The sequence below is a fragment of the Paroedura picta genome, chromosome 1, assembly GCF_049243985.1.
Source record: "Paroedura picta isolate Pp20150507F chromosome 1, Ppicta_v3.0, whole genome shotgun sequence".
Lineage (NCBI taxonomy): Eukaryota > Metazoa > Chordata > Lepidosauria > Squamata > Gekkonidae > Paroedura > Paroedura picta.
The window spans coordinates 171,573,799-171,594,843 of NC_135369.1; the positions used below are offsets into that span (position 1 = coordinate 171,573,799).

Below are 21,045 nucleotides of genomic sequence, written 5' to 3' on the forward strand. Positions count from 1 at the left end.
TCCCACCTACCTCACAAGGTGGAAAGAAGGGAAGATGATTCTAAGCAGCTTTGAAACTCCTTACGGGGATGAAAACCTACTCTGCTTTTTCTTCTAAGAGAAGCTCTGGACTTTGAACAAAAAGAAGGTTTGTAAACCCTGCTTTTCACTGAGTCTCAAAATGGCTTGCAATCGCCTTTCCTTTCCTCTCCCCAGGTACCCTGTGAGGTAGGTGAGGCTGAGAGAGCTCTGACAAAACTGCTCTGTGGGAACAACACCAGCCGGCTTGAGTCTGCGTCTTCTAACCTAAAGTGAATCGCTGCAAATGCAAAGGTATTTCTCATGCTTGCCATTTTTAGGGGATAAAACTGGGTTCAAAACGGGTCATTTTTGAAGAAGGGACTAAGTCAAATCTTTAAAAGGCCACCACAGTTATTCACATTCTAAGCTAAAACCCACAAGTGAGACTTTTCCGGGTGACAAAGAGTTTTTGTGTTTCACCTTGGGGAGCTTGAGCTACCGCCGAAGACAACTTTATGAGCTCACACAGCGCTAGAGAAAGCCGACAGCCTCGGCGATTGAATGTAACAGTGTAGTCTCTGAGTCACCCTTCACTGTCAATAAGCCATTGAAGGAGTGAGATAGTGTAACACCTCCAATTTACTGTAGGCAGGGTAGGTTATACAATCATCATCACAGATGATTGCCCTGAATGGTAAACACATTTTTCTTGCTTACATCTGTCAGTTCTCTGATAACAAATATTTATGGGCTCTCACTACACTGGTGAGAGCAACACCCACTGCTTTCTGTTGGCTGATTTCAGCTGGGAACGGCTAACAGCAGGACTACAGGATTCCAGGAACATATGAGCATTCTCTCCTCCGCCGCGTAATTGTGCATATCCTGTTCCCCCACGACTCGTCCATTTCATCTGGGTGACAAATAAGCCTACGTAAGAGGGTGCAGAGTTAAAGCTCGAAGGATTGTATCGTTTGTGACTCTGGCTAGAGTCCTGCTAAGTCATTCGATGATCCAAACGCCCACAAAAAGGATATCGCTTCTGTGATCTTTTTGGAACATCGAGACTGTCGTTTTGTGTGAGTAAAGCAACAGGCTTTCATGAAACCCTGGGATTTCTTGGTGGCCCAGGGAGGGCTTTTCCGATTGGGTGGGAGTTAATTAATTTTGTAATTTTGTATGTGCATTTTTAAAAACATTTTTAAAACATATATGGTTATGTCAACCCACCTGGAGGAGGTGGAAAGGGGAGGGGCCCTGCTTATAAAGATGCCTGCTGGCTGAGGCTTATCGCACATGGCAGTAATGAGTCCAGAAAGGTCATGACTCTCAACTGCATTCTCAACCCAAGCTCTGTTCCCCATTTCTGGCATTGGGGGCTGGGAGGTGATGGGATATGATGTCACATCTGGTGGGAGTGTCTGGGTGATGTCACTTCTGGTGACCTGTGACTTCTAGGGGTGTGACAGGGAGGCGACATCACTTCCGGAGTTTCTGGAGTTTCTCGAAGCCCAAAGAATGTTTCAGAGGTTTCTCAGTGGTAAAAAAAGTTGGGAAAGGCTGGAATAAGGCAATACACTCATCTTCCAACTTCCGTACATGGGATTGGAAACCCAATGTTTTGAGGATGTACATTCATATGTATTGACCTGGGAAAATATTTGTGTTGCCTTGTTCACACAAAATAGTGACTGTGCATATTTGGAGGATCGCAAGTAGGGTGTTACCACCCCCGTTGGGTGCCCATTGGGTGCCCCTTCAAGTCCTAGTGCTGTTGTTCCTAGCATTGGGTTATGGAACATCGATGGCCCCCTCCTAGCCCACGTGACTAGATAGTAGTAGGAGGGTTGGTTTAGGTCTCGCCATCTGTGGTTCTCTTGTTTAATGATGGATAACCTGTTTTTAATGGGGTTTTATCTGGGTTTTATGACGGACTGTTGTAACCCACCATGAGCCAGCTTTGGGAGTGGCAGGGAATAAATCACATAATCAGCATCAGCATCATTTGATGCAAGCCTGGAAGTCAAAAAATTGCAGGGACTTAAGGTAATTTCAAAAAGATGTTGAGTGCTAAGGAAGTTATCCTGGATTGATTATCTTTCTTTAAATACCTGGGCCTTTTCTCTTTTCTTCCTTCCTTCCTTCCTTCCTTCCTTCCTTCCTTCCTTCCTTCCTTCCTTCCTTCCTTCCTTCCTTCCTTCCTTCCTTCCTTCCTTCCTTCCTTCCTTCCTTCCTTCCTTCCTTCTTTGCCATCCAGTCTCAACCAACTTATGGCCACCCTGCGAGGTTTTCAAGTCAAGAGACATTCAGAGGTGGTTTGTCATTACCAGCCAGTGTGGGGTGACTATGGTGTTCTTGGTAGTCTCCCATCCCAAACACTGACCTGAGCTGCTCCTGCATTGCTTCTGAGATCTCATGAGATTGGTCTGGCTTGAGCTATTCAGACACTTACCATGCATCTTACCCCTACCTGAATCTGACCCTGCTTCCTTTCCTTCTGTCTCACTAAAAACTTTGTAGGTGCTCTTTTCAAAGACCACCTGTGTCCTATTTCAGAAGACAAAGCAGACATAGAGAGATGTAACTACATTACAAGGCATGAGTAACAATGCTAGCTGTCCTATACCTCTTATACATCTGTATAGCTCCCCTGTTTCTTAATTAGTAGCCATTTTTGTGTAATAGGCAAGACTAAACATGTACACTCCTTCAAATTCCATGCCTTCCGCCCTACCCCCGGGTATACTTAGTTGTATGGAAACAATGACTTTCATAGCCATTCTACATGGGCTAGTGTAATGTATTCGCTGGTGACCACAGATAACTAAACTGTTTCGCAGAGAAACACCCAGGGGAGGCCATGGATATAAATGACAGAACCAGAAAGTCTTAAAATATATTGGAGAAATATCTAGAATTGTTGTTTAAATTGTTGTATATTTAGAAAACATGGAAACACCATAGGCAACTGCTGATCAGTGACGAAACAAGATCACACATTGAACAATCACAAAAACCTCAGATAACACAAAATTCATTTCAATTTTTTTCCCCCCAGAACTTAATAACGATAAGGAAAGAATGGCCCAGCCACGTAAAATGGGAAGTCTTTCCCACTTTTATCAGAAAATGGGTTTCTGTGATCCATTTCAAAATAGATTCTCCATTGATGGAGAATTCCAAAGGCTCAGTTCAAAACATATGGCACCATAAGACATAGTAAACTTTACATACTTTACATACCCAAGCATACCTTTGTATATAATAAAACATTGAGCAAGCATTGTAACATTCTTTTAAAACAAATTACTAGAGATAATAGATTAGATCCAACCAGAGGGAGGAGAGGTTCCCTTTGACCTCCCTCCATAGTAAAGAAGGAGTATGGGCACGACAGAGTGAAAAAGCTGGCTGGATTCTACCCTGTATATTTTGGCGTGATTTAGTCATTAATGATTGCGCTTGCAGGATCCTCATAGTGCTCCCACCTTCCATACAACACTTCCCCTTTTCAGTACATTTAGGGTTATTATTTAGAAACAAAGATTTTTTTTTCTCTGCCGTGTCCATCAGGATTATAAACTATATTTTACTTTGAGTTTGAATCCTTGTTGAGAAGAAGAAGGACAGTTGGTTCTTATATGCCGCTTTTCTTTACCCGAAGGAGTCTTAAAGCGGTTTACATTTGCCTTCCCTTTCCTCTCCCCACAACAGTCACCCTGTGAGGGAGGTGAGGCTGAGAGAGCCCTGATATTACTGCTCGGTCAGAACAGCTTTATCAGTGCTGTGGGGAGCCCAAGGTCACCCAGCTGGCTGCATGTAGGGGAACGCAGAATCAAACCCAGTTTGCCAGATTAGAAGTCCGCCCTCCTAACCACTGCACCAAGCTGGCTCTTAGAAGACTAAACTCACCATTTTCCGTGGTCCAGCTCTAAAAGCATATTATAGTTTGCCATGAAAGTAAAAGTTTTCATTTTTAGAGAGTGGTCAAGCCCAAGGATCTCACTGGCTCATCCACATGGCAACAAATCATGGCTTGTCATTATGTCTGAACGATGCCTTTGTTGCTAATGACTCAGAAAGCCTGAACTGTGGATGGATGACAGCTTGTGCAGCAACAACTCCTTTGCAAATATACCCAAAGTGTGTGTAGGGGGGGAATGCTTCCCATATTTTATTTATGCATAGTTAACATAATTGTCATTTCATTGGCAACATCAAGTCTGACTAGATATTTAGCACTTGTTCTGTGTCACCATTTGGTAACCTTCAGTGTGGGAGAAATCAAGTCACAGTTCTTAGCATGGTGAGGAGATGATTCTCAGCTAATTGAGGCCTCTACTGACACTCCTAAGAGATTAGTAATGAAAGTATTTGCTTGCAATAGTCCCATGTGACCGTAGCCGAGAATTTGGTTAAAACACACTGGTCCAACTTCATGGACACCAGCAACTCAAGAAGCCAACAGAATGTTAAGAATGAAGGCTGTGCTGAGCCAGCTTGGTGTAGTGGTTAGGAGTGTGGACTTCTAATTTGGTGAGCTGGGTTTGATTCTGCACTCCCTCACATGCAACCAGCTGGGTGACCTTGGGCTCACTGATAAAGCTGTTTTGACTGAGCAGAAATATCAGGGCTCTCTCAGCCTCACCCGCCTCACAGGGTGTCTGTTGTGGGGAGAGGAAAGGGAAGTTGACTGTAAGCCACTTTGAGCCTCCTTCGGGTAGTCTCCTCCTCCTCCTCCTCCTCCTCCTCCTCCTCCTCCTTCAACTCACACCAGCCTTTAATGGGGAGCAAAACTATTCCACTATGCTGAAGGGCATAAATATATTTTACTGTAACCGGTTGTTACTAATTTCCTACCTCTACACTACACTGTGTGACCAAAAGGATTAGAGGGTGTTGCATTGTATGAATACTATTGTACTATCACCAATAGCCAACCCCACAAAATTTGAGTCCAATGGCACCTTTAAGATCAACCAAGATTTATTCCAGGGGCATGCACACTTCCTCAGTGAACCCATAATCCTTCGTCTTGTCAAAGATATTTATATAATATGCAAGATGGAGCTCTTCCACCAGGCATTTGGTTGAAGCCGGGGGAGATACCAGGGTTCAATCTGTGGGTCCCACCCTACATCAACTGCTGAGCTTAGATGCATGGCAAGTACACCTGACAGCCTATATATAACATCACATGCCACTCTGTGGGCGGGATATAGGCAGCGCATGGCGGGGGGAGTTATTGGAAAGTATTTTGATTTTTGCCCGCCATCTTGTTACTGTTATACTGTTTTATTGTTAATATTAGGGGGGAGCGTGTTGATTTTATTGTTTTATTTGTATTGGGGCTACTGAGTCTATTTTATTCTGTAAGCTGCCCTGAGCCGACTTGTCAGGAGTGGTGGGACATTAAATAAATAAATAAATAAATAAATAAATAAATAAATAAATACATACATACATACATACATACATACATACATACATACATACATACATACATACATACATACATACATACATACATACATACATAAATACATAAATAAATATTGAGGAAATGATGTGGATCTGAATTCCATCTAGATGTGGATTAAATTCTTTATCTTATCACCAGGAGCTTCTGGAAGGTACGGAAGTAGACTGATGGGAGGTTGAGACATTTTCACTTTTTAGCATTGAGCTAATGCCTAGGTTATAGTATTTCTTACAAAGGATGGGGACAAATCACATTTTTGCAGTTTGATTCAGTTTGAGGTTAATGATGGAACCACAAACTGAACCATGAACACCATGATGTTAATGCCCTGATTCACCAGTATGTTAACGCACAGTGCCATTTCAAGTTTAAACCCCTGTTTTCTGTTCTTCACATACAGTCACAACCTGCCTTGAACTGTATCAAAATTTGTGGGAATTCATGGCAGTTCTTCAGTTTGTGAACGTCACTTCACAAACTACAAACAGGCCAAAATTTGGAACGAACTTTAGTGTACTGGCCAGTTTGTTCCCATCCCTGTTTCTTACTGTTATTCTCAGATTGGAAGTTAATCGTATTCCAAAGTGCAAAAGATATTATGTGTGGCAAAATTGTTGTGTTATAGGCTCCAAGGTGATCTGCTTGGGGTGATGAGGTGGAAGAAATTTTGTATAATATTTTTTAAGTCTGTAATATCAAATGCACAGAAGAAATGGTTAAATTATATCCCAAATTCCATCTCCTAATAGTAGTCATCTGGTTGATCCAAGCTGCAAAAATAACCTTCTGTTATTTTCCACTCATGGTGTTGGTGACTGGTTGGTTCATCTAACACCAGGCAACTGATCCTGGAAACATAAATTGGCTACATGTTAAGGTGTATTGTAATATACTTAGATTTTGGCTGGTTAGGCCATAACTTAGCAGGGGTAGCACAGAATAGTAGTCCAGAGAATGAGGCTTGACATCTCTGAGTACAGAATGGATGAACAATATGTGCTTGTTTTTACCAAATTTGGAATGAGAGGGGATTTACCCACAAATGTACTCATTAGAGGCTTAGTGTAGTGGTTAGGGACGCTGACTTCCTGAACTGGCTTTGATTCCCTGCTCCTCCACATGCAGCCAGCTGGGTGACCTTGGGCTCCCCACAGCACTGATAAAGCTGTTCTGACAGAGCAGTAATATCAGGGCTCTCTCAATCTCACCTACCTCACAGGGTGTCTGTTGTGGGGAGAGGATAAGGAAATTAGAGTTGTGTGCTTCGGCCGCTGAAGTGGCCATTCGAGCCTGAAACAACCAGCGCTGCAGCGTGGGGGGGGGGAGGGGTGGCTCCTGTACCAGCACGTTAGTTGGTGCACGCATGCAGGCGCAGAGCTCTTCGCCTGCATGTGGGCGCCGGGTCGCACTCCGCCACCGGTTGTGCTGTTTCGACTAAGCAGTCTTGTCGGAAGCTCTCTCAGCCTCACCTCCCTCACAGCGTGTCTGTTGTGGGGAGAGGAAGGAGAAGGTGATTGCAAGCCACTTTGAGACTCCTTTGGGTAGTGAGAAGCCATGCATAAAACCCAACTCTTCTTCATTCCAGGGCTTTTTCTGTGGTTATAGCAATGCAGGGGTAGTCAAACTGCGGCCCTCCAGATGTCCATGGATTACAATTCCCAGAAGCCCCGGCCAGCATTCGCTGGCAGGGGCTTCTGGGAATTGTAGTCCATGGACATCTGGAGGGCCGCAGTTTGACTACCCCTGTGGCAATGAATGGGATCGATCAAACCTCCCAAAAAAGGAAGGCCATCTCCTCCTTCCCGTGCCTTCAGAAAAGCTTGCAAAATGGTCCTTTTCCTAACAGCCTTCTGTTAGTTGTATATTATTTCAGCGGCACATATGATCTTAAGCTGCTACTAGTCATGTTGATATGGTGTGCGCCACACTTTTATTACCTATAATTTGCGCGTAGTATTAAAAAAATCTTGAGCCCATGCCAAGGGAGAAGGTGTTTTAAAGCTGTTTCAGATTTTTTTATAGAAAATAATTCTCCCTGGCTCTGGAATTAATACTAAAGACCTGGATGAGTCTTTGAAAATGGAGAATTTGATAGAAACCAAACTACCTCTCGGGGAACGCTCGGCTGTGTAATGCCATAAATGAAATACTGTAGGAACAATTTAATAAATAGTTAATTACTGCTTCCCCATTAGAGTGGTGTGAAAGAAGGAATGCTGGGATGATTTAAAGATCAAAAAAGTGCATGGAGAATGCTCACAGCCCTCTCCACCAGGATTTGAGTATTTATGGCATCCTGTGGTGTTGATCTTCTCCCTCCCAAGCCTGCTCTTTGTCCTTTTCCCCATAGAGAAAGAGCTTTCTATGTATGATGGAAATTCAGCCTATTGACTAGAGTAGGTAATTGATGAAGCACTTGAAGGCTAGAGCCCTATTATCACTCAGCACACATTGTAAGACCCACTTATGAAATCTCTCTCTATTATTTGGGTATTTAGATCTGTAGATCCATTGATTTTTCCCCCCTCTCTCTCTCTCTGTCTCCCGCAGCAAAATATCTTTAATAAATCATTCGGAAGTCAATAATGTTTCCCTGGTTGCTGAAAATTATTATCAAGGAAGACTATGAAACCTAATGCATATGCCATAAAAATATATTAAGGAAACATTTTCTAGCAGAGAGACAGCTATTATTTCCCCCCCCCCCAAGTGGAAACGTTAAGAGCCCAGTGATATCCTACAATTAAATCCTGCCAAGCTGGAGAAGGTGGCCACTAACTCTTTCCCCCAGATAACTTTGTTAAAACGTACACTCAGGGCCAACTGAATCAATATACAGCCAATATGAATGCTCTGAACCTCGACTGTGGTGGTTACCATAAGGCATAAAAGGGAGCTTATATGTCTTAAGGACGCATGGGACACAAACATTGCATTGTGAACCTTGAGCACAGATTCATTGTATATTCCCTGCCTTTACAGAAACAAGTGTCTAGAAGATATTAGTTTACACAGGGCTGACATGTCTGTCACACAAAGCATGCATCAGCCACCAAAGCTCTCTCCAACTTCCTCCATTTGTTGTTTCTCCATCCTGCGCAATCGGATGTCATTCTCACATTGTTCCTGGCTGTCGCATGGTGTTTCCGGCTCAGTTAGTCAGGCTGAGAGCTTCCAGATGCAACATGCATATGCCTCTACTTCCCACTAAAAGGAAGGGGGCAAAGTTTGTGATTAGGGCCATTGGCTCCATGTCCTGACGGCATTCGTGCTACTGATTTCAGAACTGGGGCTAGTTGCAAGTCTTTTCCATTGCATTTGGTTGGCTATTTTGCATTGATATTGGTCCAAAGCTCACTCTGCAGAGGGGCAGGTTATCAATCAATCAATTATTTTTTTTTATTATAGTCGAAGATCAGTATACAAACACATCCCCCCCCCAAAAAATCAGCTGCCATTCACACAACAAATTATAAAACGATTAATATCTCATAAATCTATACATAAAAACAAAAAGAAGTTTACTGGGAGTCAGTTTCTTCTTCCTTAATGAGTAAACCAATGCACACTATTTCATTACCTTAAAAATAATATTGGTGGAGCCAGGAGAAGACAATAACTTGGGAACTTAGACAATACTGGCAAAATATATTGGGTACAAATTTCCTGGTAAAATTGGTGATATAGGAGCACATGATCAATGGACTCTACCATTCCCGAGTGACATGGACATAAACAGAAAGCATAAGAGATATGTGCAGGGGTAGGTTATCAACATTGTCTAAAAGAATAACTAGACAGAAATATATGTATTGGATTTCCTGCGGCTACAAGAGATCACCAAATCAGGGCAATTTGCTATCCAGATATTAACCATGTCCATGTCTTTTTTTTCTTTTCTTTTTTGTTGTCTATATGGAAGGGTAAATTTTATCTCCACGTATACAATTTATTTCATCTTAATTTATTTTCCATATTCCGTAAGACTGATATTTTGTTAAAGCGTAGCTGAGCCCGACATACTTGGTGTTTGGTGGTTCCATTCCCGAGTGTGTGTATAGAATAAACATATGAAAACACTTTGGGAAAAGCCATGGAGAGATTTTGCAGAATCCACGAGTATGACATGAATGCATTATCTGTGGTAGGGGGGTACTAACAGCATGCTCGGTGTCAATGCAATTTTCTAGAGAATTTTTTAATATATATTTAAAATGCTGTTTTGATGTTCAAATGTTTTCATGTTTGCTGCCTTGGGGGACCCCATCTGGAAGGAAAGGCAGCCAAAACAAAAATTCAAATAAATGAAATTAATGTTGGCAACCGGGACTCCTGGGGATTCACAAGGATACAGAGGAGGTCTTGCAATGAGCTGTGATAGATTTTTCCCAAATCTAGATACCATTCCGCAGGATTTTTTTTCTGGCCACAAGTTCCCATCTACTAGTCTGTATTTGGATTCCCAGTAGGGAATCTTAAAAAGGTTCAGAGAGAATCTGAGCTTGGGTAGAAGCCCACGGAAGCCCAGATTGACAACTGAAGGATAATGAGGTAAACTGACAGGACAAGACGGTTGATTTTCAAGCAACAACAAAGTTGATTCAGGAAGAAACACATAACTGGAGTGTGTTAACCAGCAGCCAGGAGTCACAAGGTGTTGTGTTTCAAACAGAACACTCTCTCAAACAGTTTTATCTGTTCCACATAATATATTTCTGGTAAGGTCTTAGAGGAAGAGTGTGTCTCATGGCTTAAGTGCTACTCAGCACTTAACACCCACTCAGGGCAGCTGTCCTACTTCTGAATGCCTCTTCCTACAACCAGTTTGCCTGTCTGTCCAGCAGCCAGCCAAATGCCTTCCATCCCCCACCCCTGACCACCCACTCCTCCTTCCTCTGAGGCTCAGAGGCTGCAGATCCCTGCCGTGTGAGAGCTGCCCCTGCCTCCAACCTGCAGCCTTTCCAGGTCCTGAGGAGAGGGAGAGGCCATCCACAGAGTTCTTCCACTACCACCACCACCACCCCAATCTAGCACCCATTGTATTCCTGGATGCAACGGGCTTGGCTCCTAGTAACATATGAAATACAGGTTCGGCTGCAACAAGTTGCACACTAGACTCAGCAAAACCTACTGACATACTGTAATACCACATTTCCCCACAAGGAGGGAACTCAGTCAACAATCTGATGTCTCCACACATCTTCTAATTCATGCTTCTATCAAATGAACACTTCTCTCTTGATTGCTGTTTCCATTCTGTCAACTCTAGTTCCCGCCTAATCTGACTAATTTAGATCGCTGCACTGGTTGGCTGGGGTAAATTTCTCTGATGTTGCAGGGGTAAATTATCTGTGGTTTATCTGTTACAGTAGTCCTCTCAGGTTTTAAGAATGAGGGCAGGGACTGCATAAAGCAGCTTTTTTCAACCTTTTGACCATGGAAGAACCCCTGAAATAATTTTTCAGACTTCAAGGAGCCCCAGAAGTGATGTCCTCTGGCCACGCCTCCTGCCACGCCCCAGAAGTGACATCATTAACCATACCTTTAGCCATCCTTTTGCTCCCTCCTCCTGCCTAGACTACTACTATGGTGACTATGATTCATGTAGGCCAAAAAGAAGAGTAGGATCCGAGCAAACAGCCCACAACCCTCCCACACGCCATGCCACTTCAGAGATCCCACAGACCCCTTTCAGAACTCCCACAGACCCCTGGTTGGGAATACTTGGCATAATGTCTACTTATTCCAAAGTGGAAACTGATACAGTCGCCCTCATTGGGCTTATAGTTTACCACAGAACACCAGACAAGAATCAGTAGCTCATCTAGATGAATTCTAATCGATCTAGTGGCACCAACAGAATACTGACAGTAACTTCCATTTTATACCTGAACCATATTTTCCAAGAAAGGTGCCCTTCTGCATCCATCAACAATTACAGACAGGGATGGTGTTCAGTGGAATATCAAAAATTCAGGTTTTGTGAGACAGAGGTCTTTTCCTACTTCAATTAGAAGCTCTGGAAATGTTTCCGAGACCCCTCCCTTGCTCCATTTAGCTGACCTCTATCTTAAAGTTATTAAAGCATAAGAGACTGCTGTCTCCAGTGCAAAGTCTCTTTCGGTCAAAGGGTGAGAACAACAAGAACTTGAATCAGAGACTTTTAAGCTTTAATCCTATAGAATTAGCTCTCCTGTGGAAACCTGATCTTATGGCCATATACAGGTTACACAAAGATTTCACTTAAACTTGCTTTTAGAGCATTGCTGATATGTTTCTTATTCAGTTGTTCTGAAGACTGTAGATGACAGACCCCTCCACAGGTACATGTTCCTCAGTAGGCTCTTTGAAAGGAGATATCAGGCTTATGGGAGGAGGAGAGGGCTTTGAAGTCCATGAAAATGTAGATCAAAACAGGGGTCCCTGGGTTGCTAGCAGTGGAGAATTGCTGATTTTATTTTAAACTATTAACTGTACCTATCAGTAGTTTTAGGTCCATGTGATCAAACAGGCTTCCATTAGCTCAGAACAAACATGAAGACCAAACCAATAAAGTTCCTCTGTTATTTTCAGAGGCCAGACTTGCACTACAGGAAAATTCCAGGGGTTGCATTATGCTCCATTTAAAAACAACAACAACAAACTATGGAGGTCATATTCAGAGATCCACATGTGGTTATTTTCTCGTTGCAGTAAATGGAAGCATATGCATCTTTTTTCCTTCCTCAGAGAAGTCTTGCTTGAATGTACTGTATTGCTTTGCTGACTTGTAGCTTGTGTAAGCAACTGTAGGTCAAAGTTTGATAGAGCCATCCTTTTCTAACAACGCTATGATTAAGAATGAGTCAAGGAGGTCAACATCTTGGTATCTGAGGGCAAATGTAAAAGCAGTTTTGAAACCGCGATGGCATTCACAGGTATAGTCTTTCATATTCATACACATACCTTTGTTTCAGGTTTTCAGAACTGTAATTTGGCCAGGTCATATACGGTGAAGCTAGGCAACCTGACGCTGGATAAAGTGAATTACATACCTTCCAAAAAGCAATACAGGTGTGACAGTGCTAGCTGGACTAAGACTGCGCTTAATATTTTTAAAAATTTTTGATGTGTTGATAATCATATTAAGAAAGTAGAGTGTTTTATGATATCACCCAATCATGGGTCAGGTTGCTAAATGGATATCATAGATAACCCATCCAGTCAGTTTCCCATCCATTGCCAGCAATTTACTTCTTCATTTCAGTCTCTACAATGTTCTATCGCTTTTACTTTCCTGATAGGCAAGACTCGGACAAAGCAACTCACAGAATCATTGGGCCCCACCTAAGGCAGAATTGGACATTTATATTATTGCCCCTATAGATCCCCAAGACTCATTGTCTTTTTGTCTTCCAAATCTCTCTGACTTTGTGAAGTCTTAGATGAAGTCTTGGAGAATTAGGTCAAGCTGCATGTTGATGTCAAGACAGAGGCTTTTAACCGTGGCATATATTTCCTCAGGGACTTTCAGGAAGGAGTCACTTGGCTGCCTGAGAACTCCAGGAGCAGTTAATCAAAGTTCTTTTGTGTGATTCTCCAAAATGTCTTCATACACTGACCATGAGTAATGACCCAAGGCTGCAGAACAATATGAACTGATCATTTGGATGTTTGGAAGCAGTGGCTGGATGGCTTCGGCAAAGCCGCCTGAAATTCAACCCCTCCAAGACGGAGGTCCTGAAGCTGGGGAGATGAGGGTGGGATCTGGAAGCGAGCCTCCCATGCCTGGATAGGGTGCAATTGACACCTGCACCAACCACCAGGAATTTGGGGGTGATATTCGATGCCTCCCTTTCCATAGAGGCTCAGGTCACACAGGTAGCCCGAATGGCATTTTTTCATCTGCGCCAAGCATGGCTAATAGTGCCCTACCTGTCCTCTGATCATCTGGCCACAGTGATCCATGCTACGGTCACTTCCAGGTTAGACTACTATAACTTGCTCTATGCCTTAGTTTTGACCTGGAAATTACAGTGGGTACAAAATGCGGCTGCAAGGGTCCTCATTGGTACATCTTGGAGGTCCCACATTCTGCTGGTGCTACATCATCTGCACTGGTTACCAGTCTGTTTCCGGATCAAGTTTAAGGTATTGGTTTTAAACGTTAAGGCTATACGTGGCTTGGGCCCTGTGTATCTGTGGGACTGCTTGTATGCCTGTGCTCCCTGCAGGGAACTCCACTCTGCAGGTATGAATCTGGTTGTTCTGGGGCCCCAAGATATTTGCCTGGCCTTGACCAGGGCCAGGGCTTTTTAGGCCCTGGCCCCAGCCTGGTGGAACGAGCTCCTGGAAGAGCTAAGAGCCCTGCCAGAGTTATCAGCTTTCCGCAGGGCCTATAAGACAGAGCTCTTCCGCCAGGCATATGGTTGAGGCTGGGCTGAGGTCCTGGAGTTACTATCAGGGGATCCCCTAGAATCAGTGAGATCAAGACCCTTGCTCCTGGTGGAACAAGCTCCTGACTGCTGCTGAACAGGGAAGGGAAGATGGGGAGTTAACTCCAATGAATTGCCATTTTTTAATGGATTGGGGATTTTACGGATTGGGTTGTTTTATTCTTTTATTGTAAACCGCTGTGAGTCCTTGAGAGCAGTGGTATATAAGTTAAAATATGAATGGATGAATGAATGAATGAATGAATGAATGAAGGAAGGAAGGAAGGAAGGAAGGAAGGAAGGAAGGAACATAATTTGGATTAAAAGTAATTTTCATTGAGTACTAACATAAAAGAATGCAACTAAACACTAGGACAGGCTTTCTCAAAAAAAAATTGCCATTGAGAAACCCCAGAAGTGGCCCAATAGTGCAGAATATGGGAGGGAATGCTGAAGAGCAAACAGCAGTGACCAGCTTGGGAAAGTCAGGTCAAGTGGAACCAAGGGTTAAAAGCTTCAGGTGTCTATATACCAATGCCTGAAGCATGGGTAATTAGAAGGAAGAGCTTGAGTTTCTCATACAGACAGATATGATTTAGTAGGCATTATAGGCCAGGGAGTCTGACCTCACTTGCAGGGAATAGAGCAGATACTGAAGAAAGCAATCTGCAAACATCTGAAGGACAATTTCTTGATCTGAAGAAGTCAGCACAAATTTGTCTCTAATACGTCTTGGCAGACCAACATGGTTTCCTTCATTGACTGAATGATGGCCTTACTAGATCTTGGAAACTCACTTAATGTTGTTTACTTGACAAGCTTCCTCTATCCCCATTGTTTCAAATGGGGGAGCACTTAAACTTTAAAGGGAACACAGTCCCTTTAAGATTTAAATGCCTTTTGCAAGCAGTGGCAGTACAGCTGAGATCTCTTAAATGCACATTTACAGCTGATCTGGATCTGGTGATCCAAAAATATCCCAAATATTCTTCCATTTCAGGTAGCTGAAAAATAGTGAATATATTAGTGACAGCCCAGCTCTCACAAGGTCTGCAGAACACCTAACTGCTCAGCGGGTCCTTAGCCCCTTCCCTTTCCTCTTCTCTCAGACACACAGACACAAACTCCTTCCATCCCATTCTCCCTGCCCTCACCCCGCCTTATCTCTTGCTTCCCTGACCTCCTCCCTGGTTCCTCCCCCCTCCCTCAGACACACACCCAGAATCCCTCCTCCCTCCCACTTCCCCCTCCCCTCCCCCTCTCCTTACCTCTTGTGGCAGTGCTGGCCTGACCTGCTGCTGCACTGCCCATCTGCCCCGACCACTTCTGGCTTGCTCCCCAGGCCAGGACTACGGACATCACATCCGTACCCATTTCCGTCCTAAGGGGCGCACCAGAAGATGCGTTCCACATCAAAAAATATATCCAGCTGAATTATGTTTTCAACTTGGATTAGCCAAATTCACATTTCAATAAAGACTAGTAAAGGGACCATCCCTTGGTTTCAGGAGACTGTAGTATGTACCATTAGTCTTTGTTTAAAAAGCAAAGCTTTGACAAATCAGCTCATAATAGCATCAGCTTCCAGTAGTGAATCTTGCATCCATCAATACTAATGAGTGATTGTCAATATTTCTGATCAGCTGTATTTGGCATCATTTGTAACTTGTATACCAAATGTAGCGGGAGATCCTCAATTAAATCATTACAGAGGATCGCCAATACACAAGCCAGGCTGCATTAGTAACACTCCATTAATTATATTGAACAGAGCCCAGAATTTTTTCCACCTATATTCATCATCCATAGGACAATTTGTCTCTTTATAGTCTAAGTCAATTTCATCGCAGGTCAAAAAAGGAAAAGGATACTACGATATGGATCTTAATCCAGCGATAAAAAAATCAATAGGTTGTAAACAACTAAGCAAATACACACTTTCCAGAACAATCGTTTCAATAATTGAGGCTATTTTCCTATCAGAGCATCGTCCAATTCAGGCCATTGCTTGTGATTTCCTTGAATATGTTCCCTTGCAAGAAGAAGAAAAAAAGCAATCCTAACCAGAGGAGCATTAGTAGAAAGCAGCAACGCCACAATCGGTGTAAATAACATATTTGAAAATTGAACTTAACCCTGTTCCCAATGCCCATTTTCCTTGTGGGTTGAGCATTTCCTTTACAGGCATTAATGATCTGTTCACAGTGAGCAGTAATTAAAATGTATTTGCATCTGTGCAGTTTGATGACATTCATCCACACATGGACAGCTGGCCAGTCGTGCTCTCGGTACATGCTCAGATCTTCTTGGACTGCTAGCACATGCAGTGTTTGCAGAACAGATGTTTGAAAACAAAACTTAACCCGACAGCCTCAATGGTTGACCCACAATTCAAAAAAAAAAAAAAAAAAAGAGCAGTATGCCACATTGTTTTGTGTTAGCATGGTGGCAGCATTCAGCACGGTGGCTGGCCAAGTAGCTACAGTGGGCACATGCTCACAATTGGTTGGCTTTGCCTGGATTACCCATGCCCCAGGATCATGATTGGCCAACACATATATGGATGAAAATCAGCTCTATTACAGTATATGTGCCGTCATTGTGCATTAACTGTGCTGGCACATGCTCAGACTTCACTGGCTCCAAATAGAGTTCCCAGGCAACAACGCAAGAATGTGGAAATGCCATTCAGTTAACACACACCGACTTTGCTTTGGGTGTCAGGCAGGAAGGCAAAATAGGGAAGACTGAAACACTAGAAAGACAAACGATGCATCTTCTCTAATCTACCCCAGCAGGACTGAGCCAACAAGGGATATTTCTTCTTTCGTTAGTTAATATTTCTGTGATTGCATCTGGCCGGGGGGTGGGGGACAGAATAACTGCGTAGATGCCTAGAAGCCAATTAGGCTCAGGCAGAAGTGGCATTAATGTGCATGTGACAGCACAATGTGAAGGCAACGTGTGGGATTATGGAACAACCTGCCCTAGAAAAAGCACCTGGCTCCCTCACTGTCAATCTTCACGAGGTAGCTAAACACAGTTTTCTTTTTTTTTAGGTCTGCATTTGACCAATTTACATTTTATTTATCGGCAGTTCTAAGGGGACTTTTTAAAAATTAGCAGTCCTTTTAAAATTGTGACCTTTTGTGTGTTATTGCCTTAACTGTTTTTCTTGCGTTTTTATAATCATTTTGTTTATGTTGTAAGCTGTTGTGCCCCTGCAATCAGGGATGGAAGGTGGAGGTACGCGAGTGGTCGAGGTGGATCCCCGCGAAGAGCCTGGACCAAGTGCTGCACCCCCGGACACAGAAGAATCAAGCCCAGAGTCTGGTTTTGAGGAATCAGGCAAGATCTATCAAGGACCCCAGAGACAGAGCTGCTGAGCTCTAGCTGAGCGCCAAACCCAGCCCTTTCACCAGTAGTACCGGTACCCCTCCCATCGTCAGTGTCCAGCCCCGAGGATTCTCTGGAGTGCGAGAGACAGTGCTGGCAGGTGAGTTTGGCAGTGTGCTGACAGAGCACTCAGCTGGCTGCTCATTGTCAAATACGCTGGATGAGGAATGAGCATAGCTGAAAGAACCGTGGCAAGGCTGCATTTAAAGGCTGCTGGGACCTTGGCTACTTTGTAGGTGCAACATGCACATTCCCTGCCCCTCCATCCAGACTCCTGGTTTCCTGTCTCATATCAGCCAAGTTCTGCTAGTTGGACTCCCGGTTTCGACTTCAGCCTGCCTCCTGGACTCCCACTTGCTCAACTCCAGAAACCTGGCCTCCCACTCCCTGACTTACCAGCTCTGCTGTGCCAGTCCCTGCCTGTCTCAGGACTGCTCTCCTGGTAACAATTCTTGGCTAGCTTTGGGACTTGGTTCTACCTACTGGGCTCTGTTTGCTTGTCTCCTTGACTTGAGCCCAATCTGCTCATGACTTTGCTACTGGACTGCAATTTGGTTGCAGTTCTGTGGCTGTAGTTGTAGCTCGGCAGGGTAATGCCTTAAGTTCTGCAAGGGAGGAAGGTGGCTAGTAAAGGTTTTTAATAAATAAATAAAGGCCATGCTAGCCCGATCTCATCTGATCTTGGAAGTGAAGTCAGGACAGCTCTGGCTAGTATTTGAATGGGAGACCACCAAGGAAGTCCAAGGTCATGACATGGAGGTAGGCAATGGGAAACTATCTCTGAACATCTCTTTCCTTGAAAATCCCATGAGGTCAACATAAGTCGGCTGTGACAATGGCAAAAAGGGAGGGGGAAGGCACTGAGAGAGGAACGCCATATAAAAAGCACTCCAAGCACTGGGGAGTCAACAGGTAATCTTGAACAAGGAAACAAGGACTGAGTCCGATCATTAAATTAGTGCCTTTTTGCCACCACCACCACCACACAGGGTGACTTGAGGGGCAAATGTTGTATAATAAAAGGGGCCTAGGGACCCTCTAATCTCCAAAGGGAGGAGCCAGGCTGTCTTGCCAGTGGAGGGAGGCATGGAGGCGAAACTCTCTCCTATACGTTAGCAGCACTGATAGATAGAACGACTGTAAATATTAGTCCGTGATGAAATAAGCCACCCAGACAGCGGAAAAGCTCACAGCACCTGGCAGGCCAGCAACCCAGCGCCCGGGCTGTGCTCTCTGAGAGCTCTCAAAGCAAGAGACGATGTGACAGTTCTTGCCTATCAGATGTGCTGGCAAAAGAGCGAGAGAAGAGGGAGAGGATCTACACACGCAATGTTATTTGTTAATGGACCCGGATATTCCCATGAATAAACACATGAGTCAGTCAGTCAACCAAAGTGGGAAAGCAAAACAGAGGGAGAGAGGGAGGGAGGGAGAGAGAGAGACTGAGAAGTTCCTACGAAGCGTCTTTCCTCCAAAGGAAGAAGAAAACATCTTTTAAAAGTCATTAAGCGTATGTACTTGGTGGCGGAGGCAAACAGCGAGACAGAAAACAAAGTAACGACAGTGGATCCCTATGAACAAACACAGACTATTCCGGGCTTTCTGCGTGCACAGACAAACATCCTTTTCGATTCTTTTGATTTCTCGCCATATAGGATTCCAGGAAGCAATGTGAGCATGTTCATGCGCTTGAGCCTTTGCAATCCCATTTCGAACATTTGGGGAAGAAAGCACAGTTTGAACGTGCTGGGCTCCATTTGAAAACCGATGGCGGCTCTCAGAGAAAGAGAGATGTTTAAGCTTCCCTAATAGCCAGGGTTGACTCAGCCATCCATCCTTCCGAGGTCGGTAAAATAAGCACCCAGCTTGCTGGGGGGTAAACGGTAATGACTGGGGAAGGCACTGGCAAACCACCCCGTATTGAGTCTGCCATGAAAACGCTAGAGGGCGTCACCCCAAGGGTCAGACATGACCCGGTGCTTGCACAGGGGATACCTTTACCTTTAATAGCCAGGGTGGATGGAAATTGTGATTGCATCCCACACAGTCCAACTTGAACCTGGAATCTTCATATGTGATTTTTGCACACATGCAGTGCCGTTCCACACTGAAATACCCCAAGGAGGACTAATGGCTCTTCCAATTGAAGATCAAAGCTCGTTTAAGTCAGAATCTTGCAGTCATGTCACTGCAGGCCAGAAGTTTACTTTCATCCTGGCATGGTCAGTTTATCTGTTTTTACCACCATTCTACTCTCTTGATACCACAAGCAAGGACAATTCGCCTGTCCCTTGCCAACACAAAAGATGCTTGGTTTTCTTGATAATCACTTGATCTCCTAGAAGAAGAGCTGGTTTTTTGATACCCCACTTTTCACTGCCCGGCGTCTCAAAGCAGCTTACAATCACCTTCCCTTCTTCACAACAGACATCTTGTAAAGTAGGTGGGGCTGAGAGATCTCAGGGAGAATGGTGACTGGGCCAAGGACACCCAGCTGGCTGCATGCGGAGGAGTGGGGTATCAAGCCCGGTTCCTCAGGTTAGAGGTCACCGCTTTTAACCACTACACTATGCTGGCTCTCCTAGTATATAGTAGGCACAACGAGCACCCTCAGGTGTCTGATTCTACTGCAAGGTTCTGTGCTGCCACCTGTAAAATCCATCATCTTATGGTAAGGTGATTTTTCCATGAAATCTAAACTTTTTAGATTGGAATTGTCCTATTTTATTTTAGTCCAATGGACGTTGGAGTGTTTTCGCTCTCCTGTTTTATGATTTTGTCAATATACTTATGGTATCTGTTTTTTATGTTTATGTTTTATGTTTATTTTTTTATGGTTTTTTATGTAGAGAGAGAGATGATGATGATGATGATGATGATGATGATGACGATGATGATGACGACGACTACAAACGTGCAGACAGACATATGATGGATGGACGGACGGACGGTAGACAGATGATTGACAGACGGACAGACAAATAAATAGATGACTGACAGATAGAAAGATAGATGATTGACAGTCAGATGATAGACAGACATGAGTGACAGATAGATGATTGACAGACAGACAGACAGATTGACAGACAGACAGATGACTGACAGACAGATTGACAGACAGACAGACAGTACATAGCAGAAGACACGGAGTTAAAACTTCACTGCCTTGTGAAAATCCCCTGTATAAGGAAAAACAGCTTAGGTCTTATGAACATGGTGAGGAAACTAGCATTTACAGGTGTCACACTTAAAAGAACACGCTGTCTCCTCGATCCACAGCAAGGTAAAATTGTCACCACTGGATAAAATTCTTTGTGATTACCTTTGCATCCTGTACGACCATGGCTTAATTTGGTTTGGAATAATAAATTAGACGCCCGTAATGGAATAATAAATTAGACATCTTGATTCAGAACGTGCTGGGTGTTCCTCAGCTTCTGGAAGAAGGGGGGGAGGGAACAGCTGGGGTGAACACTGAGCATTTTCTAGGAGTTCTGCAAAGCCTGGAAAGACAGAGCCATTGGGAAGTGCTCCATTGCTCCATCATCCCCCAATTTTTCTCATGCCTTTTCTCACGTTTCTCAAACTCACCCAAGTTTCAAGGGTGAGGGTGGGGGAGACAGAATATGGCAGCTGGGAAGGATTATAGAATTATGGAACCATGGAGTGAGAAGGGGACAGACAGGTGAGGGGTTTGGAGACCAAGACATATGAGGAAAGGTGGGGGGAGTTTGGTCTGTTTAGCCTGGAGAG

The 21,045-nt window shown here is 43.9% G+C and overlaps 1 long non-coding RNA gene across 1 annotated transcript; it reads left to right on the forward strand.

The window, feature by feature from the left end:
* The first annotated feature begins 844 nt into the window (after window positions 1-844).
* LOC143820786 (uncharacterized) lies at window positions 845-20,661 on the forward strand. The gene is made up of 3 exons (XR_013225521.1): window positions 845-1,079; window positions 17,107-17,392; window positions 20,142-20,661. It is a non-coding gene; the product is annotated as an uncharacterized LOC143820786 (long non-coding RNA).
* The last annotated feature ends 384 nt before the right edge of the window (window positions 20,662-21,045 follow it).